The sequence below is a fragment of the Schistocerca nitens genome, chromosome 5, assembly GCF_023898315.1.
Source record: "Schistocerca nitens isolate TAMUIC-IGC-003100 chromosome 5, iqSchNite1.1, whole genome shotgun sequence".
In the NCBI taxonomy this organism is placed as follows: Eukaryota; Metazoa; Arthropoda; class Insecta; order Orthoptera; family Acrididae; genus Schistocerca; species Schistocerca nitens.
The window spans coordinates 99,980,917-100,008,065 of NC_064618.1; positions in this window are offsets into that span (position 1 = coordinate 99,980,917).

Below are 27,149 nucleotides of genomic sequence, written 5' to 3' on the forward strand. Positions count from 1 at the left end.
TTTTCTACATAGTCTCCATAGCGATTGAGGCACTTATCGTATCTCTTCACAAGCTTTGAAATTCCTTCTGCATAAAAATCACCCGCTTGTGCCTGGAGCCAGCCTGTGACCGCATCTTTGAGCTCTTCGTCGTCATCAAACCGCTGTGACCCGAGCCATTTCTTCAAATGCATGAAGAGGTGATAATCACTTGGCACCAGGTCTGGGCTGTAAGGTGGATGGTTGATAACGTCCCACTTGAAGGACTCAAGAAGGGCCGTTGTTCTGCGAGCAGAGTGAGGACGGGCGTTATCGTGCAAAAAAACGATACCGGAAGTCAGCATACCACGGCGTTTGTTCTGTATAGCCCGTCGTAACTTTTTTATTGTTTCACAGTACACGTCTTGATTAATGGTCGTACCGCGTTCCATGAATTCAACCAACAACACCCCTTTGGCATCCCAAAACACCGTTGCCATCAGTTTTCTGGCAGAAAAATCTTGCGAGGCTTTTCTTGGTTTGGTAGGCGAATTTGAATGTGCCCACATCTTTGATTGTTCTTTTGTCTCAGGGTTCACGTACTTAATCCAGGTTTCGTCACCGGTCACGATTCTGTTTAACAATGGTTCTCCTTCGTCCTCATAACGTGACAGAAAGTCTAATGCAGAGGCCATTCTTTTAGTTTTGTGGTGGTTGGTAAGAATTTTGGGCACCCATTGTGCACAGAACTTACGGTAACCCAATCTTGCTGTCACTATCTCGTACAAGAGAGTCTTAGAAATCTGTGGAAAACCAGTAGACAACTCCGACATTGAGAAACGTCGATTTTCACGAACTTTTGCATCAACTGTCTGAACGAGTTCGTCAGTCACCAATGATGGTCTACCACTCCTCTCTTCATCATGAACGTTTTCTCGTCCACTTTTAAATAAACGTACCCATTCACGGACAACTCCTTCACTCATAACTCTTGGTCCGTACACGGCACAAAGCTCACGATGAATAGCTGCTGCAGAATATCCTTTGGCTGTAAAAAACCTTATGACAGCACGCACTTCACATTTGGCGGGGTTTTCTATTGCAGCACACATTTCAAACTGCCACAAAAACTAAACTAGCGCAGGTACGACGTTCACTCGACCACGGCTTGATGCCGACTGACCTTTTGAGTGCGTGAACGCACAGATGGCGTCGCTACTCCCCCCACAACCCGCACTGTGACCAATCGGAGGTTACTTTCTGAACCGCCCTCGTATATGTTTACTTTTTATTTGCGTGATGTAAAGTTATTGTTGGAAGCTGTCAAAAAAGCTGTCAAAAATAACTTTACAAGATCACACACATCTAGCTTATCCTCCCCCTTCTCATCCACATCTCAAATGCTTCTAAGCTTTTCTTATCCTCTCGTCTGTGTCCTATCCCCATAGACTGCCACACTATAGACAAAACACTTGCCGAGTCTTTTCCTGATACCTTCATCTAGTTTGCCAAATAATAATGTCCTCTTTCTCTTGATCGCCTCCTTCACTGTAGCAAAGCGAGTTTTCCCTCCTGATGGCATCTCAAGCCTTCAGTAATCGTACTTACAAAATATTTAAGTGCTCTTACTTGGCTTGTCCTACCTTAATATGTGCCAATCACCTTCCTTTGCCGACCATTACAGTGTTTGCTTTTGCTGTACTGATTCGTTTCCCATATTCCACACAAGCGTCATTCTTCTAGCATTTTATTTACAGTCTTTCACTTTCTGCCATTAATTTAATGACATCAGCAAATCGTATAAATTCCTTTCTCTTTCAACCAATAAACATTCCTCTTTTTCCATCTAAACCTTCTGCAATAATCTCGTCCAGGTATAAGATCACCAATAATGGGGAGAGCAACAACCTTGTCTAACGCCTCTTCCAGTACCGCTTTCATCAGACATTTCATTTCCAATCCTTATTCGTACTTTCTGTTGTAAATATAGGTTCTGTACCAATTGTCTCTCCTTCCACTCTACCGCTCTCCTCTTCAAAATATGCATCAGCTTGTTCCGTTGCACTCTGCCGAAAGTTTTTTGCAAATTAGTAAAAACAGCATAAATTTCTCTATCTTTCTCAATATACAGTGTGTTTCACAATTTATGTTACACACTTCTTAGAGGTTGTAGAGGGGATTTAGTAGATCATGTTTTACTTAGGAACCCATGTCCGGAAACGTCATTCATAGTTTTTCCTCAATTTTATCCATTTGTCTTTTACACATTCTTCTTTTCTCCCATTTGTTCATAAATCTGTCTCACAACTCTGAAGCCTTACCTACCTCCTTGAGTATCTCCAAGTTTAATCTTTCTTTTCTTTTACCTCTCCACAATTTCTTCAGCTTCACTCGTATTTCTCACATTATGAGGTAGTCATGTGAGTTTATACCTGCTCCTGGGTAAGCTCCTAAACCTTTCTTGTATCAGAATTTAGTGCAACTAATATTTCTCCCTATTCAAATTTGAGATCGATGTACAACGTCTCCTTTTGTGGTTTTCAAATAATGTGTTGCTCACTACTAGTGAGTCTTCTTTGCAGAAGCTAATTATCCGTTCGCCTCTTGTATTTATTATCCTTAATCCAAATTTTCCCACTGTATCTTCATCTCTTTCTTCGTCCATCACTGCATTCCAATCCTCCATAATGATAATGCAGGCATTTCTACTTTCTTTCTTGAATCTTCTCATAATATTCTTGCACCTCCCCATCTCTAAGCCGGCTGGTTAACACGTATATCTGTATCAACGCCACATCTTTCTAACTACTCCGCAGTCGTATCAGCAATCTTCCATCAATATATTACACCTTCGTTAAGTCATTCTTCTGTCCCAACAGGATTCCTACTCCTTTTTCACCGTTCTTGATTTCCTCTGAGTAGAAATGTTTATAATATCCATTCTCTACCTCTGTTCTCTCCCCAACTTACTTCATACGTGCCAAGCGCATCTGATCTGTTCGTTTTTCATCTCCTGCTGTGAACTTTCGACATTTCCTGCTTGCAACAGTGTGTGGACAAAAAAATGGTTCAAATGGCTCTGAGCACTATGGGACTTCTGATGTCATCAGTCACCTAGAACTTAGAACTACTTAAACCTAACTAACCTAAGGACATCACACACACCCATGCCCGAGGCAGGATTCGAACCTGCGACCATAGCGGTCACGCAGTTCCAGACTGTAACGCCTAGAACCGCTCGGCCACTCCGGCCGGCAGTGTGTGGACATTCCATGTTGCAATCCTTATTTTTATTTCCTTCATACTCCCCTCCTTCCTTTCATTTATGTTACCTCTCAATACGTTCCCTTCGCAGAGATCCGACTGAGGTGAGGTCTTAACTCCAGGTTCTTCCACATGGATAAAAATACCATGTACTGCTTGGGAATTTAATATGAAAGTATCCCGTTGCATATCAGACAGGCTGTAGGCTTCCAAGCCCAAAATCAGTCGCTCACCAGAGTCAAACGCTGTCTGTAGCCGCCCCTCTGTGGTAGGGTCGCTACTTGTCCCCTTTATCCACTCACGGAGTAAACGTGCCTCTTCTCTCAGCTTCACCATTTCGGAAGACTCTTATTCCACTGTCGCAGCTGTTAAGGTCTTCGCCGTTACTCTGGCAGGGGGCCCTTAGCTGATTTTGACAAATGGAGCCTTTTGAACCAAGATTTGCTAACGAGGTTTTACTCATCCAACTTCCCCTTCCCCATTACTTGCAAAATGGGCCCCGGAGCTTGCCACCGGCTTAGTGGAGTTTGAATAAAATAAAAAGATACATCAGAAGGCACTATCGTGTTCAAGTGTTGAAAGGTGACTGTTTCTCGAGAAGGCAGCAAGTGCAACAGATAAACATCTTGAAATGGGCTAGGATCCCGCAGTTCCGGCCTTCTGAAAATGTGAGACACCAATGCAAAAAAACAAATTCTGATGCATTGTAAGAACCTCTAGCATTGGCTAACGTAAGTAAACAATAGGCCAGAGAGAGAGAGAGTGGAGAGTGAGGTGTGAAGCGATTCGTTTCTGAGGAAGATGGTACGATGAACGTTAGTTGTTAGCCGCCTACAGGAAGAGGACTAGTGAAGATGACTAGTGTTTTCTAAAGAGCATTTTTATCAGTCGACACTTGGAAGGTCCAGAGCCTACCCACTCTGAATTTAGTAAGGACGCAAATTGCGGCAATTTGAGATTCCTCTGTAGTAAATATTCGATTAGAAACCATAGAAATCACTTCTTCTTCTTCTCCAACTCCAACTGGAACTCAGTATTCAGGAGCCTCTGCCTCTAGACTTGCACGCTGAGAGCCACCGCCCATTCCGCCGGACTGCCGCACCATATCAGCTGATGTATACGAGACTCGGAACATTTTTGAGCTGGTCTGCACTTAACCACTGATTACAGTCGTAAGTTTCACCAATGACTGATTCTGTGGCCGCTTCAGCCTCCACCTGAGATGCAATGGTGATCGAGCCGCAACTGCGAGACAGTGAGTTGGGACATTAAAATCAGACATATTTTAACTGCAATGAAGAGTGTTTTCAACCCCGACCAGAGGTGTGGCATATTCGCTTCTGTATGACTATCTGTTTCCAGTTAACATCATGACAACCAGTTGGCAGTTCGTAGTTACAGTTAATTCCTCCACCCGCCCTCCCCGCCCCCCCCCCCCCCCCAATCCCACTCCCATGCCAGATATGCCAATGCCTCATTATATTAATGTCGATGCTGTTTGTCATTTGTTTTACCAACAATTCTGTTGGAATAAGTCAAAGTAATGGTGTTTCATATGTCATTTGGTAGTCATAAGTTTCCCCAGTCATTATTTTGGAGGGCATCCTACGAGGGTCACTCCAAAATTAATGACACTATTTTTTTTTAATCCATCTTTCATTCTACACGTTTGAAAGTTTTACAGTGTGTAGGTACATCCTTTAGAAACAATATTTTCATTTCACCACGTAATTTCCATCCCTCTCAACTGCCTTACGCCATCTTGGAACCAGCGCCTGTATACCCGCACGGTAAAATTGTGGACCAACCTGTTGGAGCCACTGTTTGGCAGCGTGCACAAGGGAGTCATCATCTTCAAACCTTGTTCCACGAAGAGAGTGTTTCAGTTTCTCAAAGAGATGATAGTCATATGGAGCCAGGTCAGGACTGTAAGGCGGGTGTTTGTGTTGTCCATCCGAGTTTTGTGATCGCTTCCATGGTTTTTCGACTGACATATCGCTGTGCATTGTCGTGCAACAGCAAAATATCCTGCTTTTGCCTATGTGGTCGAACACGACTCAGCTTGAAGTTTCTTCAGTGTCGTCACATATACATCAGAATTTATGGTGGTTCCACTAGACATGATGTCCATAAGCAAGAGTCCTTCGGAATCGAAAAACACCGTAGCCATAACTTTTCCAGCAGAAGGAGTGGTTTTGAATAATTTTTCTTGGGTGAATTTGCATGATGCCACTCCATTGATTGCCTCTTCGCCTCTGGTGAGAAATGGTGGAGCAATGTTTCATCACCTGTCACAATTCCTCCAAGAAATTCATCTCCACCATTCTCGTACTATTCGAAAAGTTCCCTGCATACCGGTTTATTTTTTTTTTTTTTTTTTTTTTTTGAGCCACTGTCAACATCCTGGAAACCCACCTGGCACAAACCTTTTTAACGCCAACAATTTCGGTATTCTGCAAACGCTTCCTTCCCCTATCCCAACGGAGCGTGACAATTCGTTCACTGTGATGCGTCCGTCAGCAGTCACCAATTCGTTAACTCTCTGCACATTGTCTGGAGTGTGTGCAGTACGAGGCCTGCCGCTGCGAGGACAATCCTCAATATTGACGTGCCCGCTTTCATCGTGTAACCTGTTTGCCCACCGACTAACTGTACTGCGATCAACAGCAGCATCTCCATACAACTTTTTCAGCCTCTTGTGGATGTTTCCCACTGTCTCGTTTTCATAGCACAGGAATTCTATGACAGCACGTTGCTTCTGATGAACGTCAAGTGTAGCAGCCATCTTGAAGACATGCCGTGACGACGCCACTCACGGGAACAGGTTGAATTAAGTTTGAAAACAAGCGGGAAGGATGTATCTACACACTGTAAAACTTTCACACATGCAGAATTAAAACTGTATTTTTACAAAAATAGTGTGCATTTCTTTTGGAGTGACCCTCGTAGTATTACTGGAACACTTGCAGTTTTAAAACCGAGCCATCTTGCACAAGGATAAATTTCACGGTTTGAAGGGCTACTTAGAACTTTTTCAAAAGACATCATGTCGACATCGACGCTGCTAATTACAGAATTCCGCCACTTTCAGCGATCCAAGATGATCGACCCACTGTGAAGACAAGTTCGATACTGTTATTAATAAAGCTGTTCTAGCAGCTACTTACGTCTCGGTCGTTTCGTCCTTTACATTACCAGAAGAAATATCTGCAACGTGTAGCAAAATTAACTTCCTCTGGTATTCTTTTATTTAAAAAACGAGAGCGGTTTGAATAACATAAACGGCGAGCCACTCTCAAACCGTTTGGCACGTCACACCCGGGTGCAAGTGATGTAGTGCCTGTAATGTTCGAACACAGGATAGAGGGAAGACAGAGGGTATGAGGCCATTCTACAGTTTCCGAGTGGTGAGAAGCAAATGCAGAAAGACAAATTCCCAGTGAAGGCGGGTTGGATCTACTGTTGCCTTCTCCACCAGACATCACGGCGCCTAGAGTATCAGCAACCAAACTGACAGCCTGCAGCCGCGGGCTGCCCGCTTTGCAGGCACACCGAAGCACTACACAACCGACAGGCAATATTGATGAATGGCCACAACAACAAAAACAACAACACAGCAAAGACACCAGCAGCCACAAGGGGCCACTACCGGCCCACATAAACATAAGGAAGAGGTCGCTGCAGATCCCAGAACTATTTTCACAAGTCAAACCACGTGAAGGAAAATAGTTCCGAGGTACTCATCCGCCGAAGCGCTATAAAGACCGGCGCTCGGCCGCACATAGGCAGTTCATCGACCGCCAGCAGTCGTGGATAGCTGCCGCCCCGGCAGCCCGGCCTGGATCTTCTCGCTGATCTCTAGATTAGGCTTGGTATATAGGAGAAGTCTCTGGCAGAGAGTAGTAGGAAATTATTTCAGATGTTTTCTATATTATTCTTGTATGTAGTTGTGATTCGAAGACGGATCACTGTTTGTGTTGGTGTTATGCTTGGAGAATTTGTTTTGGTTAATTGAACAGTCCAATACATTGTTTTCGGACTTTGATCGTTAGTTTCTTCTGCTTACGCAGACATACCAGGATCAGCGAGAAACTCTGTCACAGGGTACCTACGAGAGATACAGATTCTGGGATTTGACAGGATGCTAGCAGCAGGAGACTTATGGAATGCTGGGCTCTGATCAACACTGTTTATCTGTGATCAGACTAACTGCTACACTGAAGGATAATTCTAGGCATTAGAAAAAGTAAAGGAGGCAGTTAGTTGCACAACAGAAGTCACTGGCTGAAACCAAGGGCGTGAGCGATAACAGAAGTAGCAAACACGAGCAGCATGTTAAGTATAAAACTTGAGAGCAGCTCTCCATGTGCGGAAAACAGACACGTCGGAGCTTACCGAGGCCGGCCACGAGCGACACGGAGTCGGCGCCTCGACGATCTGACTGAATACGCAAACGTGGATTTTTAAAGAATCGTGACGATGCACTATTTCTTCCTTCCTATAGTCGACCCATCAATCCACCGGCACTTAACAAGCTTCAGCCAGTCAGACGAGTCGCTCTGCACCTCCAGCCAACCACATTTAGATTTCCTCCCCTTCTCCTGCTCGGTCGACAGTGATGCTGCTGGACTTTACATTAACAAAATCCAAATCTGGTAGCAACAGCGTTCAGCAGAAACCTAAACGTCACTGCCGCTCCTATCATGGCCAGCAAAAACAGTTTTTTACGTCACTCGATCCTGCCGTCAGTCGTTTTGTGTGTGGGGACTGCTGTAGCATCAATTTTGCGAGGTGCCTGGGTGGAGAAGAGTTTGTATCTCATTAATTCAGACGAATTTTGCATGAGAACGAGACATGCACTTGACCCCTCCTTATCTACCACCTAATTAACTTTGCGCACAACGGCAACGGAAGAAAATGATGGTGGCCCTGCTAGCAGGTAAAATAAGGAGTGCACACTCACTATAATGTAATAGAAAATCGTAATCTACTCAGAAAAAAAGAGAACTGTATCATAATAAACAACAGGAAATGGGATTCTACATATATCTACGAAATTATATGCGGATTAAATATTACAGTGAGATTTATTATACATCAGAGCATAAATGCACATGATTGTCGACACACTCAGTAGGTTAAAGGATAGGGTATACTGAAATATTATGAGAATAAGAGTTGGCTCGAGAACAAGGGGCTCTTACTCTCTGTGATGTAATAGATTAATGATAATGACTGGAGGTCCTAATCAATCAAATGCTAATCTCCCGACTATATAGCATTATCGCAATTAGTAGTGAGAGATCAAATGGGATCACATGGAGGAACAAGCAAGGTGGACTTGTAGCAAAGCGAGCGCGCGTGCTGCTGAGCGATTCAGCATAAAATTTATAAGGTCCTACAATGCCGGAGCCGCAAAATACTGTACCAGTACTGAAATCTGCAGCATGATGTCGGTAGGCAGCGTCCTGTTGATGTAGGCGCCGACGTCTGCCGTGCAGCAACTCTGTCAACCCCTGGTAGCGAAGGCTGCCTTAGAATTCTAAGTTCTTCCGAAAACGAGCGACCAAGTCGCAAGACCGTCCGACTCCGAAGATCAGATCCTGAATCCCCTGCCCGCGCAACGCAAGAGCGAAGCCAACATTGCTCTATTCCCTACTCTCCTCGAAAACTGCGAATCAGCATTCAGATCTGATTCCAAAATTCTCCCACACTGTCTCAGAGCATCATTCGCGCCAATAGTGACCGTTCCCTCCAATTTCGAGCAGGGTTTTACTGACGTCAATTAGCCTCAGTTTAAGTTGACCAATCATGCCTCTGCTATTCAGCTGAGGGCACTGAACTTGCCGTTTGACCGGCTACCAAAAAAAACCTGCCTAGACCACCGGCCATCCGGTGCCAGACAGTCGCACTCAGCAAGGCACAGTCCACAAGTTTTCTCCGAATCAAGACGACAATGCAGTCAGTCAGTGCCAGGAATCTTCGTACCGGACGCGCAAGAACAGTAAACACATAAACTGAGGCAACAAAAAAATGGTTCAAATGGCTCTGAGCACTATGGGACTTAACATCTATGGTCATCAGTCACCTAGAACTTAGAACTACTTAAACCTAACTAACCTAAGGACATCACACAACACCCAGTCATCACGAGGCACTGCGGCAACACTCAGACGTCTCGCAGGTCGTTTCGCCCTGCATACAATAGGCGAAACTCGACCAGCGTCAGTCTTTCTGCCAGGCACTTAAGCCTATTGTACGAACGCCTCAGAATTCAGGGAAGTGCAACCCCCAAACGGAAACGCGGTGTGCCGCATCTTCCAATGCTCGCCTCGCACCCGGGGAAGTAAAACAACATGTTTAGGAATCGAGTGAAAAGTATTTTTTTGAGCTCTCAGTACAAATACTCTCATTACAATAACCTTATTTGGTCTGTTACTACCGTGCAATGACACAGAACATTAATAAAATTGATGAAAATGAGAGGCGACATGCAAAAGACTGCATGGAACCTCTCAATGTAACCTGTGTAAACCCACTGACGTTGCATTTCTCAGGAGCATCAAGCTTGCTACCTTCGCTAAGATGTGCCTTTTCGTGACAGTCCTCTACTGTGACGTCTTACACCAGTGGTGGATGGAGTTTCCAGTTAATGCTCTGAAATGGAACTTCTCTCCTGGAACAGCTGCCCAGAGCGTCTGCAATTTGCAGGGTTCTACTGTTATAGTTTAACTCCGGTAACCTAAACGCTACCAGTTTTGTCTGCATCATGCCTCTGATTTCCTATCTTGGGGTACCCTTGACGGTTCCCAACAGCCTTAAGTGTAACAAGTGTCATTACGTCGTCATTATATGACACCGTGGATACCTCCCAGTTGTGGATGGGTCGCCCCGTGAGTGCCAGAGGTCAGGGGCCCGGCGCCCAGACTCGTGGTTCGACGCCGTCAGCGGGGTGTGTGGAAGGCCGCCAGCGTCAACGTGTCTTGCGCAGTTGAGCGGCCGACCCTCCAACTGCGTGTTTTCCAGCACCTCTCGCCAGTTTTTTGTAGTGCTCTTCGGAGCTGACGCTGTTAGTCCCTCCTTCTCTTCGCCCTCCCGCCCCTCTGCTGAACGCATCTGGGAAAGCCCGCACGCCGTCAGCCACCTCGAGTATGTGAGGGAAGGGGTGGGGGGGTGGGGGGGGGGGGGGAGAGCAGTTAGGCAATTGTCGTTGCAGTCGCCAGACCAGCCCCTCCAATGCCACGTGGCAGCAGTAGGGCACATCGTACTTCTCACTTCCTCAACCAGTTTGAGAAACCTTCAGAAATAACATACCCAGTTCCTTCGACGTTATCAACAGCCAGGCGCAGCACCTGTTACTGCGACTGACTGCACTTTTCACAATGATGAAGGCTGATCCTTTTCACTCCAAAAATCTACTCTCCGCCTCTGAGGTGTTCCAGAACAAAATGAAAAAGTTGTACGTTACGTTCAAAATCGTGATCTCTGAGCGCCTAGTGTGTGATGACAGGCAAAATAGTTGGAATTTGTGCCGGTGGGAGACAAAGATGACACTCGTCCGGGTGATTCCAACCTCACTGCAAATCACTCGGTATGATGGCAATCACAGCTGGGATGACACATTTGTAATTATGTAATCGGAACAGCTGCGTCAAAATGATTTATTAATCACGACTAGTTTCGTGACTTTGTAGTCTCATCTTCAGATAACACACTGTTGACCTAAGGGAGAGCCGGCCGGTGTGGCCGTGCGGTTAAAGGCGCTTCAGTCTGTAACCGCGTGACCACTACGGTCGCAGGTTCGAATCCTGCCTCGGGCATGGATGTGTGTGATGTCCTTAGGTTAGTTAGGTTTAATTAGTTCTAAGTTCTAGGCGACTGATGACCTCAGAAGTTAAGTCGCATAGTGCTCAGAGCCATTTGAACCATTTGAACCAACCTAAGGGAGGTACAATAATCGTAATAAGAACTATCTTAAAACAGGAAATACCGATTTGATATAATTTTGAGTAGCTAATGTGATATACAGACAATTCTAGTACATAATGTGTAAGTAGGCTGTTTAGGTTTTATGTTGGTAACGCCATGTAGCGCTCTATATGAAAATCACTGACTGTGCTGTGTGAAGTCTGTGGCTGGTTTGCATTGTTGGAATTTGCTATTGTAGTGTTGGACAGTTGGATGTGAACAGCGTGTAGAATTGCGCTGTTGGCGGTGAGCCGCCAGCAGTGGTGGATGTGGGGAGAGAGATGGCGGAGTTTTGAGAGCGGATGATCTGGACGTGTGTGCATCAGAGAGAGTAAATTTGTAATACTGGATATCATGAACTGATATATATATTATGACTTTTGAGCACTATTAAGGTAAATGCATTGTTTGTTCTCTATTAAAATCTTTCATTTGCTAACTATGCCTATCAGTAGTTAGTGCCTTCAGTAGTTGGAATCTTTTATTTAGCTGGCAGTAGTGGCGCTCGCTGTATAGCAGAAGTTCGAGTAACGAAGATTTTTGTGAGGTAAGTGATTCGTGAAAGGCATAGGTTAATGTTATTCAGGGCCATTCTTTTGTAGGGATTATTGAAAGTCAGATTGCGTTGCGCTAAAAATATTGTGTGTCAGTTTAAGCACAGTCATTTATAATTTTTCTAAGGGGACGTTTCAAATGTACTTAAAATCTTCGTAACGACAAATAATAGTAATCCCCCTGTATTCGTCCACAAAAGTGGCGTCAGAAACTACACAACTGTAACGACAAGCGCCGGCACGAAGATCAAGAACGATACCACAGAGAAGGCGGTGAGACGACGTCAGCCAATAGTACGCTGACTAGGAGGACGCCACGACTGGAGCGGCATCTACACGAAGAAAACAAACGCGACGCGCCGCCTAGCCGCGGCCGCACGGTACAAGACGCGCACTAGGAGAGCCGCAGTGATATTAACGGTAGCAGTGACTTATGAACTAATGTGAACTTTTATTCGTTGCTTACATTGCATGAAATTGTATACGTTGAAGGACATTGATTATTTGCATGTCGCCAATTGCTTGCGACCCATCGTGTAGATACGAAAGCTAAGCATTGTCAATTCAATTACTGTAATAAATTCCATTAATATGATTTGCTTGTATGTTGTCTAGCTATCCGAGAAAACAGCTTCCTAGACACCCCGTAACACACGAGTGGGCAGGGTGCCACAACAACCGTCACGAACAAAGCAACCAGTGTGACTAGAGAAAGACGAGAGCCTAGAAACGGAAATTGCCGCATTAGAACTGGCATCGTAAAACCCGAGAAAAAAAATCAGTTCATAAGCGACCCTCTCCATCTCCTGCCACTATTTCGAGGGGTGAGGATGAAAAAAGCGGCCGGAACGGCTTCCGTCATTTTCACCCTTCTTCGCCGTTCTCTCTCCGACGTTCACAGAGCCAGTGGGCTGACAATGCACGCCACAACGTGCCACGTCGAGATATTTACCCTTTCGTCGTTGCACCGTTGCGACATTTCTGTGAAATTTACCACTCAAAAGTAGCATATCTAACTTGTGCTCTCTGGTATAAGGCTCTGAGCTTAACAAAAATGTTGAATCGGAAGTCAGTTGTCGCACGACAGCATTTCGATCGATACACGACATATTCCCTGTTAGGCAGCGGCGTGTAGAACGAAACAGCCCAAAGGATCGACTCATCATCGTAGACTGGTATAACAGGAGGCGCCGGCTATTGCTCGACTGTCACCTGGAGCGCACTTTGCCAGATACTTTTGCGAGTATTTTCAGTGCCAACATTAGTAAGTGGTATATTTTTATGCTCATCGTTTCATAAGCTTTCGAACGCCGGTGAACAGTATAGGGTTCCATTTTAAAGAAAGCTCTCGCCTCAGCATCCGTGCCAGTACGAGAGTTAAAGAGTGCTAACCGTGTAACAAAACTACGAATCTCTGCACGCAGCGAGCGAGGTGGTGCAGTGGTTTGCGCACTGGACTCTGCATTCGGGTTGACGACGTTTCAAAACCACGTCCAGCCATGCAAATTTAGGTGGTTCCTCGCAAAGAGTACAGTCGATTTCCTTATCCATCCTTGACACTCTCCGAGCTTGTCCTCCATCTCTAATAACCCCGACGTCTAACGGACGTTAAATCAAACTTCCTTCCTTCCTTCTCTGCACACCATCATCTCCCGGAAACTTCCTTTTGGTATCTTGAAGTCTTTTCGAAATAAAGGCTGTGATTTTTATTACGCGACGTTCACTGAATATATTTGAGTTATGCGGTGCTTTCAAATATAGGCACACCAACACACATACACACACACACACACACACACACACACACACACATACATACATACATACGTAGCAAAAACAATAATAATAATAATAATAATAATAATAATAATGACTTGCGTCATGTCACCGCGGTGATGTGACCTAACTGTTAGTTATTCTGAGGGATACTGACGGTATCCATAGCTCCCCAGGTAAAATTATTTACTTTCGGAATAGTAGTAGTATTAACTTGAGAATGTCTCTGTTTAATTGCCCAGACGGACCACTTACCGTGTACGGAGACGTATGTAGCTCGTTCAAAACGCCCGGCATGTCTCTGTCGCCGCCGCTGCCGCTACCGCCACTGCCGCAGCTGGCAAACGAATTCCGAACAATGCATGTCCCTCCCTTTAACGGTCAGTTTCAGGTACGCTTGGGCAGCTAAAGTCATAGCCAGATACACAGGGCCTGAATCAATAGGCGCCGAAACAGTCAGAAGTGATTTCTGGCGTTCCCCAAGGTAGTGTTATAGGCCCTTATCTATATAAACGATTTAGGAGACAATCTGAGCAGCCGTCTACGGTTGTTTCCAGATGACACTGTCGTTAATCGATTAATAAAGTCATCAGAAGATCAAAACAAGCTGCAAATCGATTTAGAATAAATATCGGAATGGTGCGAAAAGTGGCAGTTGACCCTAAATAACGAAATGTGTGAGGTCACCACATGAGTGCTATAAGGAACTCGTTAAACTTCGGTTACACGAAAAGTCAGTCTAATCTAAAAGCCGTAAATTCAACTAAGTACCTGGCTATTACAATTACGAACAACTTAAATTGGAAGGAACACACAGAAAATGTTGTGGGGAAGGACACTTAGAAAATGTAACAGACCTACTAAGAACACTGCCTACACTACGGTTGGGGGAGTGAACCACACAAAATAGTGAAAGAGGAGACAAAAACCTACAAGTTCTGGAAACGCTACTGCAGGATGACGGCACGATGACGAGAGGATGGAGGAATAAAGCGGAGTTTATGATGTATAAACTGCTAACTGACGACGTCATCGATATAGGCACATAATACCACACAGCACTAAGAGAACAAACCCATACAACACTGCAGCTGCCGCCTGTCCTTTTCCGCAACAAAAGGTTGCGCTAGCAAACTCAGAGCTCAAAAGCAGAAAAGCACCTGGGCCACATGGTGTCAACTTGGAAACACTGAAAAAACTGTCATTACTGAGAAATCAGCATACAGGGATCCTTTAGATCCAAAGACCTCAGATCAATATGCCTAATGGTTCAAATTGCTCTGAGCACTTTGGGACTTAACTTCTAAGGTCATCAGTCCCCTAGAACTTAGAACGACTTAAACCTAACTAACCTAAGGACATCACACACATCCATGCCCAAGGCAGGATTCGAACCTGCGACCGTAGCGGTCGCTCAGTTCCAGACTGGAGCGCCTAGAACCGCTCGGCCACCTCGGCCGGCAATATGCCTAATGAACACCCTAGCAAAGATTCAAGAGAGGCTACTGTGGAAGCGCTTGCAAACCCACAGAGCTCTCAGGGACATGAGACCAGTTCGGCTTCAGAACAGGTAAATCCATAGATGATGCAACCAGCCATGCCCTACATACTTCAACGCAGAAACAAACCATGGCAATAATGATTGACATCGCCTGGGCACTCGGTACTCGATATCTGGTGGCCCGCAGGGTTTCAAATGTTAAGACATCTAGCGGTAGCACAATCACTGTACAACAGTTTCCTCGACTACTGTAAAGACCGAACAGTCGAACAGCAGATAGCCAGCCGGAAAATAACCAAAAAAATTACCAAAGTCTGTCCTGAGGGTCGGCCCCATTTTCTGGGACATAATAATCGTGCCTCTCCTACAACTCCTAGATGAGCATGAAAGGTCAGACGGACCTGTCGCCTATGAAAATGACTTACAAGTTCTAGTCGCTGCAACCAGCAGAGCCCAGCTAGAAGAGAAAGCCATTGGAACAAACAGTTAGACAATGTTGTCACGACAACAAACTCAGGATAGCCGTAAACAAAACAACATATGCATTACTGAAAGGATCACTCCAAAAGAATCCTTCAGTTAAAACAGGGAACACGTACGTCAAACGAACAAATCTTGGGGTACGCGTAAACGAGAAGTCGAATTTCCACGAACACATACGGTTGGTAGATTTGGAGGAGGGGATCATACAGCGAGGTCATCGGGCCCATCAGATTAGGCAAGGGTGGGGAAGAAAGTCGGCCGTGCCCTTTCAAAGGAACCACCCAGCATTTGCCTGAAGCGATCTAGAGAAATCCCGGAAAACCTAAAGCAGAAAAATATTACATAACTTGGTGAGGCTAAATTCAAAGCAGTACGTACTACCTCTACCATTCAAACGAGCATACCACAGTGCACTCTTTGAATCAGTAGCCAGCTTTACAGCTAGCACGTGGGCACACAGATTGAATAGTGTCACCAACCAAGCATCAGTCAGACAAGGGCTGAGAGGTATCCTACTCAAGCTACTCAGAGACTGTCTGGAGCGTTCGGCATCACCTCAGTGGATGCACTGTGTGTGGTGCTCGGAATAAGCCTCACAGATATCACGATCAAATACAGAGCGGCAAGATACTGGTTAAAGATGAGCAGACTAATAAGGTACACACAATAACTGGTGTGCAAACGCAGACGACACGTACAGTAATTGTTGGCGTTTGGATACATGGCAATGCCAGTGGGACGTAACTGATCAGGGACGTAGACTGTACAACTTCCTCCCTGACATAAGCGAGCGGTTGAAAACGAAACATATCGATCCTAGCCGTGGTACGGTACATTTCTTAACCGTACACAGACCTTATCCCACTCACTTAAATCACTTGAGTCTGAGACAGACACCTACGTGCACATAAGGGGAAGAAGGGTCCCCAGGACACACTGCCTTCTAATGCGGACAATACGCCAACAATAGACGTACACTACACTTAGACTACACGAAAACAGACGTACATATACAGGGTGGTCCATTGATAGTGAGCGGGCCAAATATTTCACGAAATAAGCATCAAACGAAAAAACTACAAAGAACGAAACTCGTCTAGCTTGAAGGGGGAAACCAGATGTCGCTATGGCTGGCCCGCTAGATGGCGCTGCCATAGGTCAAACGGATATCAACTGCATTTTTTTTAAATAGGAACCCCTATTTTTTATTAAATATTCGTGTAGCACGTTGTAAGTAGGCTGTTTAGGTTTTTATGTTGGTAACGCCACGTACCGCTCTATATGACAATCACTGGCTGTGCTGTGTGCAGTCTGTGGCTGGTTTGCATTGTTGGAATATTTGCTATTGTAGTGTTGGGCAGCTGGATGTGAACAGAGCGTTGCGTTGCGCAGTTGGAGGTGAACCGCCAGCAGTGGTGGATGTGGGAACGATCTGGACGTGTGTTCGCCAGAAAGAGTAAATTTGTGGTACTGGATATCATGAAGTGATATATATATATTATGACTTTTGAACATTATTAAGGTAAATACATTGTTTGTTCTCTATCAAAATCTTTCATTTGCTAACTATGCCTATCAGTAGTTAGTGCCTTCAGTAGTCAGAATCTTTTATTTAGCTAGTTCTGCAAGCTTAGCAGGAGAGCTTCTGTAAAGTTTGGAAGGTAGGAGACGAAGTACTGGCAGAAGTAAAGCTGTGAGGACGGGGCGTGAGTCGTGCTTGGGTAGCTCAGTTGGTAGAGCACTTGCCCGCGAAGGGCAAAGGTCCCGAGTTCGAGTCTCGGTCCGGCACACAGTTTTAACCTGCCAGGAAGTTTCATAACAGCGCACACTCCGCTGTAGAGTGAAAATTTCATTCTAGAAAGAGAGAAATGTCTGAGTACGTTCAGTTCTGCTCTGCTGTTTGAAAATCAAATAACGTATGAGGTTTATCAGCACAGTAATTCACTAATTTTTCTAAGGGGATGTTCCAACGTAAAGAAATATGAATGTTTTACTTGGACCACTTTTTTCGATTTGTGTTCGATGGCGCCGTAATAGTCACAAACGTATAAGTACGTGATATCACGTAACATTCCGCCAGTGCGGACGCTATTTGCTTCGTGATACATTGCCCGTGCTAAAATGGACCGTTTACCAACTGCCGGTCCGCAGGTCGTGGTCGTGCGGTAGCGTTCTCGCTTCCCGCGCCCGGGTTCGATTCCCGGCGGGGTCAGGGATTCTCTCTGCCTCGTGATGACTGGGTGTTGTGTGATGTCCTTAGGTTAGTTAGGTTTAAGTAGTTCTAAGTTCTAGGGGACTGATGACCGTAGATGTTAAGTCCCATAGTGCTCAGAGCCATTTTTACCAACTGCGGAAAAGGTCGATATCGTGTTGATGTATGGCTATTGTGATCAAATTGGGCCAACGGGCATGTGCTATGTATGCTGCTCGGTATCCTGGACGACATCATCCAAGTGTCCGGACCGTTCGCCGGATAGTTACGTTATTTAAGAAAACAGGAAGTGTTCAGCCACATGTGAAACGTCAATCACGACCTGCAACAAATGATGATACCCAAGTAGGTGTTTTAGCTGCTGTCGCCACTAATCCGCACGTCAGTAGCAGCCAAATTGCGCGAGAATCGAGAATCTCAAAAACGTCGGTGTTGAGAATGCTACATCAACATCGACTGCACCCGTACCATACTTCTATGCACCAGGAATTGTACGGCGACGACTTTGAACGCCGTGCACAGTTCTGCCACTGGGCACAAGAGAAATTACGGGAAGATGACAGATTTTTTGCACCCGTTCTATTTAGCGACGAAGCGTCATTCACCAACAGCGGTAACGTAAACCGGCTTAATATGCACTATTGGTCAACAGGAAATCCACGATGGCTGCGACAAGTGGAACATCAGCAACCTTGGGGGGTTAATGTATGGTGCGGCATTATGGCAGGAAGGATAATTGGCCCCCATTTTGGCGATGGCAATCTAAAGGGTGCAATGTATGCTGATTTCCTACGTAATGTTCTACCAATGTTACTACAAGATGTTTCACTGCATGACAGAAAGGCGATTTACTTCCAACATGATGGATGTCCGGCACATAGCTCGCGTGCGGTTGAAGCGGTATTGAATATCATATTTCATGACAGGTGGATTGGTCGTCGAAGCACGTTCACCGGATCTGACGTCCCCGGATTCCTTTCCGCGGGGAAAGTTGAAGGATATTTGCTATCGTGATCTACCGACAATGCCTGACAACATGTGTCAGAGCATTAACAATGCATGTGCGAACATTAGGGAAGGCGAACTACTCGCTGTTGAGAGGAATGTCGTTACACGTATTGCCAAATGCATTGAGGTTGACGGACATCACTTTGAGCATTTATTGCGTTAATGTGTTATTTATAGGTAATCACGCTGTAACAGCATGCGTTCTCAGAAACGATAAGTTCACAAATGTACATGTATCACATTGGAACAACCGAAATAAAATGTTCAAACGTACCTACGTTCTGTATTTTAATTTAAAAAACCTAACTGTTACCAACTGTTGGTCTGAAATTGTGAGCCATATGTTTGTGATATTACAGCGCCATCTGTCACAAAGCGAAAAAGTGGTCCAACTAAAACATTCATATTTCTTTACGTACTACACGAATATGTAATAAAAATGGGGGTTCCTATTTTTAAAAAACGCAGTTGATATACGTTTGACCTGTGGCAGCGCCTCTAGCGGGCCAACCATAGCGCCATCTGGTTTCCCCCTTCAAGCTAGACAAGTTTCGTTCTTTGTAGTTTTTTCGTTTGATGCTTATTTCGTGAGATATTTGGCCCTGTCACTATCAATGGGTCACCCTGTATACACAGCAATATGAGACTAAGAACAATGGGCACAACTAAATGCATTAACAAACAATATTTCAAAAAAATATATGAAGATGGCTCTGAGCACTATGGGACTCAACATCTTAGGTCATAAGTCCCCTAGAACTTAGAACTACTTAAACCTAACTAACCTAAGGACATCACACACACCCATGCCCGAGGCAGGATTCGAACCTGCGACCGTAGCTGTCCCGCGGTTCCGGACTGCAGCGCCAGAACCGCACGGCCGCCGCGGCCGGCTTATATGAAGAGCACCTACGGTCACGACATAAGACATACATGCAACAGCAATCTCGAGAGGGTGCACAGCGACACTCACTGTGACAGTCACAAACGTAACACGGAAGAGGGGCAGGAAGATAAGATGTACCAGTAAATAAAACACGGAAATACGGAAGCGTCCGATCTAACCCGTCGGCTTTGACCCATGACGTCACAAATATAGCGGAAACGACAATTCCAATATGGCGGATATAGAAACGTTGCATACGTATCACAAAGACGAAAACACATAGAAAAACAACACACACAAAGGTTTCACAAGAACAATCTGCTAACATTGATAGCAAACAAAGATAATAATAAACATGTGGTACTCAAGGCCAGGCAGGGGGGGGGGGCTGCGCCCCCCCCCTGACCCCCCCCCCCCCGCCAAAAAAAAACTCCCAACCTAACCTCGTATTCAGGGCTACGCTACAGATCAATGTGTAGGTCAATCAAAAGATTAAAAAAAGAAACAAATAAAAAAAAAAGAAAAAAACAATATTGATTCATTAGACATAACGAGTAACGACAAAACATATAGACCATAAAGATTGAACAATCTAATGGCAAACTGATAAAAGCCTCATAGACGACGTTAAAAAAAAAAGTACAGTAAAAAGATAAACTATATATTACAGGCCCTAAAACTCCTACTAAGGTAACGTCAACGAGGCAACATCTACAAACACGCCACACTCACAAACCAAACTCCGCGCCGTAATGACGTCACAGACCACAACACCCTTACGTCACGGGTCAAAGCCGACGCGTGAGATCGGATGTTTCTGTTGACCCTAAAACACTTAGAATTACGAATCAGACATAACACGCCAAAATGTACTGACATATTCTATATATCGGTTAAATAATAGTTCAGAACAGTGAGTGCTAGAGTAAATGTAGTTTAAGGTTCTGGCAGTCTAGCCAGAATAGCACCCAATGTTGTACACGGATGAGTACCTAACATTAATGCCTAATACCATTCCTCAACTACTAACTATAAACTATTTGTTGTGGCTGACGGTCGAAAGCTCGAAGAAACCGTTCCGAGGTATTCATCCTCAGTCACAATCGTTGGTGGCACTAACAAATCTCTTCTCTGTCCTATCATCTTTTTACATTCCTCTTACAACAACATTACATTTATATTTCAAACTCAAATTACTGTTATTTGAAAAGAGTATGACTCTTTGAAAAAGTTGCAGATAAAAGTAAAAGATGACAAACGTGAACTGTAATGTGTATGATCTGTTTCAAAATGTCAGGTAAGAGGTTCTTAAATGTGGAATAAGTAAATAAATAAATAAACGAAGAAACTCACCGACTTGCTAAGTTAAGCACAGATTGGCCAAGCAACTACGCGAGGAACCTCTCTGACGTGTTTGCCACAGTTACTATGGAAACGGCTACAACGCGTATAAACAAACAACTTCTGTGGAATGTATCTTTTCGAAACGACAGCGATGCCTTTGTGTGTGTGTGTGTGTGTGTGTGTGTGTGTGTGTGTGTGTTTAATAAGACAAAGGGCAAGGTAAATTTGTCCATATGCATTACATATGTTCAGATAGGGGGGAGCAGCTGAGACAAGACGTCCAAAATATACGGAGAACGAGAAGCTATGCCATCGACATGCAGTTTTCGCATGGTTAAAGCGGTCAATGCGGCGATTTTTTTTTACGTCTGCAAGAAATTTTTACATAATTATCTGTCGATTCATGCCTATGATCTTTTTATGGGTACTGTATACACTTCACGGAATCAATCTCTGAAGAGTACACGTCCTCCTAAAAACATTCATTAAATACATAACTTTATGTTTAAGGGCGTATAGAGAGTGCAAAATTGTCAGAATGAAGTACAGCAAGGAGACTGACTTGTTTCTTAATCAGTGAAAAGAAGAATGCAATAACGCAGCACATATTTCTATTTACATAAACATAATCAAAGATTCGGAAGTAAAGATAAGTAATTTAGGATGCAAAATAAGTATTCATCGAAATAAGTATTCATCTGATGTAGGGCTGCTGGAAATGACACTCTGAACACAATGTTATGGTTAGGCCCTAGATTCCTTTTAATAACCTCTTTGATTCTTCCTGGCCGCGCGGGATTAGCCGAGCGGTCTCCGGCGCTGCAGTCGTGGATTGTACGGCTGGTCCCGGCGGAGGTTCGAGTCCTCCCTCGGGCATGGGTGTGTGTGTTTGTCCTTAGGATAGTTCAGGTTAAGTAGTGTGTAAGCTAAGGGACTGATGACCTTAGCAGTTAAGTCCCATATGTTTCACACACATTTGAACATTTTTTTGAATCTTCCTGGCATGGATGTCACCAGAGCTTCGGTTGTTTGCGCTGTCATTTTACGCCATTCCTCTAGTGGAGCGTTCGTTAGATCATTTCTATTGGATATCTGATGATACCTCATATTTTTGTCGAGTACATTCCGTAAATTCTTTACTGAATTAATGACTGTGGATTGCGATGGTTTTTGGCACCTAGCGATGTGTTTTATACAACTGTCATGGCCTCGTAGCTGTCGTTTCTCCATCTCGAATAGAAATGCAGGGCGATCGCTTCTTAAACCTGTATATAATAGTCGTTACTGTACTGGTAGGTCTGCGAATGGTTTCTCCGATTTCTCGAAAAGATTTTCCTGAGGCAGATTTCTCTCTCGTATTTTGTAGTTTGGCGACGTTTTGGACCTAAATTAGTGAAATATCACTCGACGGCTTTGGACAGCAAGAGACGTCGTGCGGGACACCTGGGATCTTGTTTTACTAGACGAATACTTGTTTGACACCCAGTGGGGCATGATTTTACATAACGTAGATTTGTTCACAAATTATGCAACACGTGAACCGAAACAGCATTTCGTTTCTAGCCATATGTACTGTATTAACCGGTGTAAGGAAACGGTTTTTGTTCGCTTCTTAGCTAGATTTTTATCATTGTGCTTGTAGTATTCTGTGCGCTATGATTGGGCGAATACTTTTTGGAGTCTCTGTACCTCGACGACACAACGGGTGTGGGACTCGAGCAAATAATAAGAGGGTAACAACGCCGCCGTAACAAAGCCGCCAACCACTGCAGCGTCCCCTGCGTATTAAATACAAGCAGAGGCGTGTAGCTCGGGCATGGTTCTGGTGTTCATTATTATGACTGTCTTTTTAAGCACTCGAAATGTTCACCGTGAACATTGATATTCAGTACAAAGTGACAGCGGACAGACCATAGTTCCACAGCACACTGAATTTCATGTGGACTTATCAGATCAAAGGCCAGCGTTAGGCGGCGTTTCATGTTTTTGGGAATCGCTAGTGTCTCCTCGTAGACCTCGTCTTTCAATTTTCCTCACAGGTAAAAGCCCAGAGATGTTAGATCTGGTAAACCTGCAGAATATTTTGTGTTTCCTGAACGCCCGCTCCAACTATCTCTGAGTGCTCTACTTAGTCTGCAGTTATTTGTGAGAATGGACGGGCAGCCGTCACGTTGGCTGCACGTGGCCTGTCTTACGTACAGTAAGACGTCTTCCAATAACCGTGGTAGCAAATTCACGAGGAACTGTGGGTACTAACGCGTATTTAGAGTCCCATAAATTGAACAGGGACGATTTATGAGATTTTCCATCTGATCAGTTGTGCGTATTACGTAGACTGGCTTGCTCGTGATTTGTACACTACGCTTCATCCATTAACAAAATAGTCCGCAGAAACACTGATTCGCTGGCACGTTCCAACTGTCTCGCACTGACATGTGGGTTGTTCGTTGACGCAGTTAAAATGCTAGCAGCGTTTGTCTCATCTGTTACTGCTCTCTTTCGTTGCCATATTTCATTCCTGAGCGGTCGGTTCTATCATTTTACCTTTCAGTACAAATTCGCACCTCTGCTCTAAAGATTTTACGACATATGCCAGAAACGAAAACCGTATCTACTTTTACGGTTATTGTACTCATTCTGAAACCTGTCTGGTCACTACAACAGCAGAGAGCATAACTATGCCTTCACCCGCGCAAGTACGCAGACGCACCGTGCCTGAGTGACGCGTCTGCCTACATTTGGTGGTGCAATAAGCCAGACGTTTATCTTAACAATGATCTGCGACCCTCTTATCTTGTTGGTTATTGGTCAGTTCACACATACTCGTATGTCGCTGTATTGCCTTCAGTCTAAAAGCCAAAGTTTAAAAAATTCCACACGTTATGTTGTTGAAATCCTCTTCCAGGGTTCTTTCCAATGTCAGAGAAAAAAGTACACAGGTATTTTTTTTTAAAAAGAAAAAAACAAAGTATCATCATTCGGTAGCTATAAACGTTAGAAACTACTTTCGACCCTCAAAATACTAGCCTCATTCTCTATTGCAATTAAGCGAAAACCACACGGCGATATATGTAATAATATACTATGGGGATCGTGATTAGATGCTTCACACTTTATGTATCTTAATAGTTGAATCGATCCCTATCCAGATGCCAAATAAAAAAAAGTTAAACAATGAGGAGATAACAAACTGTTTGTCATACCTCGCCCGAGTTGGTTGTGTACAGTATGTGACGAAAAAATGGTTCAAATGGCTCTGAGCACTATGGGACTTAACTGCTGAGGTCATTAGTCGCCTAGACTTAGAACTACTTAAACCTAACTAACCTAAGGACATCACACATGTGGTATCGATAGCAACGCATAGTTTCAAAGATTGACACAGACGACAGCGCCCTCTAGCCGATGCTGTTGAGGTCTACGTGCTTCGCGTCTGCTTCAGCCCATTTCATCAGGTGCAGCCAGCCAGGGCACTTCGCTTCGACTTCGCACCACCTTGCAAGTTATGTATTCTTATTGCTTGAGTAAAGGGGATTTAAATTCATACAGCAGTACCGACGTGTTTTATCTTTTCCTGATCCAACCCACGCACCGCCGTCCAGGCGGGATACAAAAACACACATCCATGCCCGAGGCAGGATTCGAACCTCCGACCGTAACAGCAGCGCGGTTCCGGACCATGAGCGCCTAGAACCGCTCGGCCACAGCGGCCGGCTATTTGATGTAAGAGTACCTCTAATAACATCACAGCCGTGGATAGGGTAAATTCAGGTAATTCCGTGATATTTATTTATTTTTTTCCTGAGGACGTAATTTTTGGTTATATACAGGATGTCCATAATTAAAGCTTCTGTTTCAAAAACCTTTAGAAAAAGAACCATTGCCCAGAATGATGACAAATTTAAACAACATGTTGTTGTTGTTGTGGTCTTCAGTCCTGAGACTGGTTTGATGCAGCTCTCCATGCTACTCTATCCTGTGCAAGCTTCTTCATCTCCCAGTACCTACTGCAACCTACATCCTTCTGAATCTGCTTAGTGTATTGATCTCTTGGTCTCCCTCTACGATTTTTACCCTCCACGCTGCCCTCCAATGCTAAATTTGTGATCCCTTGATGCCTCAAAACATGTCCTACCAACCGATCCCTTCTTCTAGTCAAGTTGTGCCACAAACTTCTCTTCTCCCCAATCCTATTCAATACCTCCTCATTAGTTATGTGATCTACCCACCTTATCTTCAGCATTCTTCTGTAGCACCACATTTCGAAAGCTTCTATTCTCTTCTTGTCCAAACTGGTTATCGTCCATGTTTCACTTCCATACATGGCTACACTCCATACAAATACTTTCAGAAACGACTTCCTCACACTTAAATCTATACTCGATGTTAACAAATTTCTCTTCTTCAGAAACGCTTTCCTTGCCATTGCCAGTCTACATTTTATATCCTCTCTACTTCGACCATCATCAGTTATTTTACTCCCTAAATAGCAAAACTCCTTTACTACTTTAAGTGTCTCATTTCCTAATCTAATCCCCTCAGCATCACCCGATTTAATTTGACTACATTCCATTATCCTCGTTTTGTTTTTGTTGATGTTCATCTTATATCCTCCTTTCAAGACACTGTCCATTCCGTTCAACTGCTCTTCCAAGTCCTTTGCTGTCTCTGACAGAATTACAATGTCATCGGCGAACCTCAAAGTTTTTACTTCTTCTCCATGAATTTTAATACCTACTCCGAATTTTTCTTTTGTTTCCTTTACTGCTTGCTCAATATACAGATTGAATAACATCGGGGAGAGGCTACAAACCTGTCTCACTCCTTTCCCAACCACTGCTTCCCTTTCATGCCCCTCGACTCTTATAACTGCCGTCTGGTTTCTGTACAAATTGTAAATAGCCTTTCGCTCCCTGTATTTTACCCCTGCCACCTTCAGAATTTGAAAGAGAGTATTCCAGTTAACGTTGTCAAAAGCTTTCTCTAAGTCTACAAATGCTAGAAACGTAGGTTTGCCTTTTCTTAATCTTTCTTCTAAGATAAGTCGTACGGTTAGTATTGCCTCACGTGTTCCAACATTTCTACGGAATCCAAACTGATCTTCCCCGAGGTCCGCTTCTACCAGTTTTTCCATTCGTCTGTAAAGAATTCGTCTTAGTATTTTGCAGCTGTGACTTATTAAACTGATAGTTCGGTAATTTTCACATCTGTCAACACCTGCTTTCTTTGGTATTGGAATTATTATATTCTTCTTGAAGTCTGTGGGTATTTCGCCTGTCTCATACATCTTGCTCACCAGATGGTAGAGTTTTGTCATGACTGGCTCTCCCAAGGCCATCAGTAGTTCTAATGGAATGTTGTCTACTCCCGGGGCCTTGTTTCGACTCAGGTCTTTCAGTGCTCTGTCAAACTCTTCGCGCAGTATCTTATCTCCTATTTCATCTTCATCTACATCCTCTTCCATTTCCATAATACCGTCCTCAAGTACATCGCCCTTGTATAAACCCTCTATATACTCCTTCCACCTTTCTGCCTTCCCTTCTTTGCTTAGAACTGGGTTGCCATCTGAGCTCTTGATATTCATACAAGTGGTTCTCTTCTCTCCAAAGGTCTCTTTAATTTTCCTGTAGGCAGTATCTATCTTACCCCTAGTGAGACAAGCCTCTACATCCTTACAGTTGTCCTCTAGCCATCCCTGCTTAGCCATTTTGCACTTTCTGTCGATCTCATTTTTGAGACGTTTGTATTCCCTTTTGCCTGCTTCATTTACTGCATTTTTATATTTTCTCCTTTCATCAATTAAATTCAATATTTCTTCTGTTACCCAAGGATTTCTATTAGCCCTCGTCTTTTTACCTACTTGATCCTCTGCTGTCTTCACTACTTCATCCCTCAGAGCTACCCATTCTTCTTCTACTGTATTTCTTTCCCCCATTCCTGTCAATTGTTCCCTTATGCTCTCCCTGAAACTCTCTACAACCTCTGGTTCTTTCAGTTTATCCAGGTCCCATCTCCTTAAATTCCCACCTTTTTGCAGTTTCTTCAGTTTCAACCTGCAGTTCATAACCAATAGATTGTGGTCAGAATCCACATCTGCCCCTGGAAATGTCTTACAATTGAAAACCTGGTTCCTAAATCTCTGTCTTACCATTATATAATCTATTTGATACCTATTAGTATCTCCAGGATTCTTCT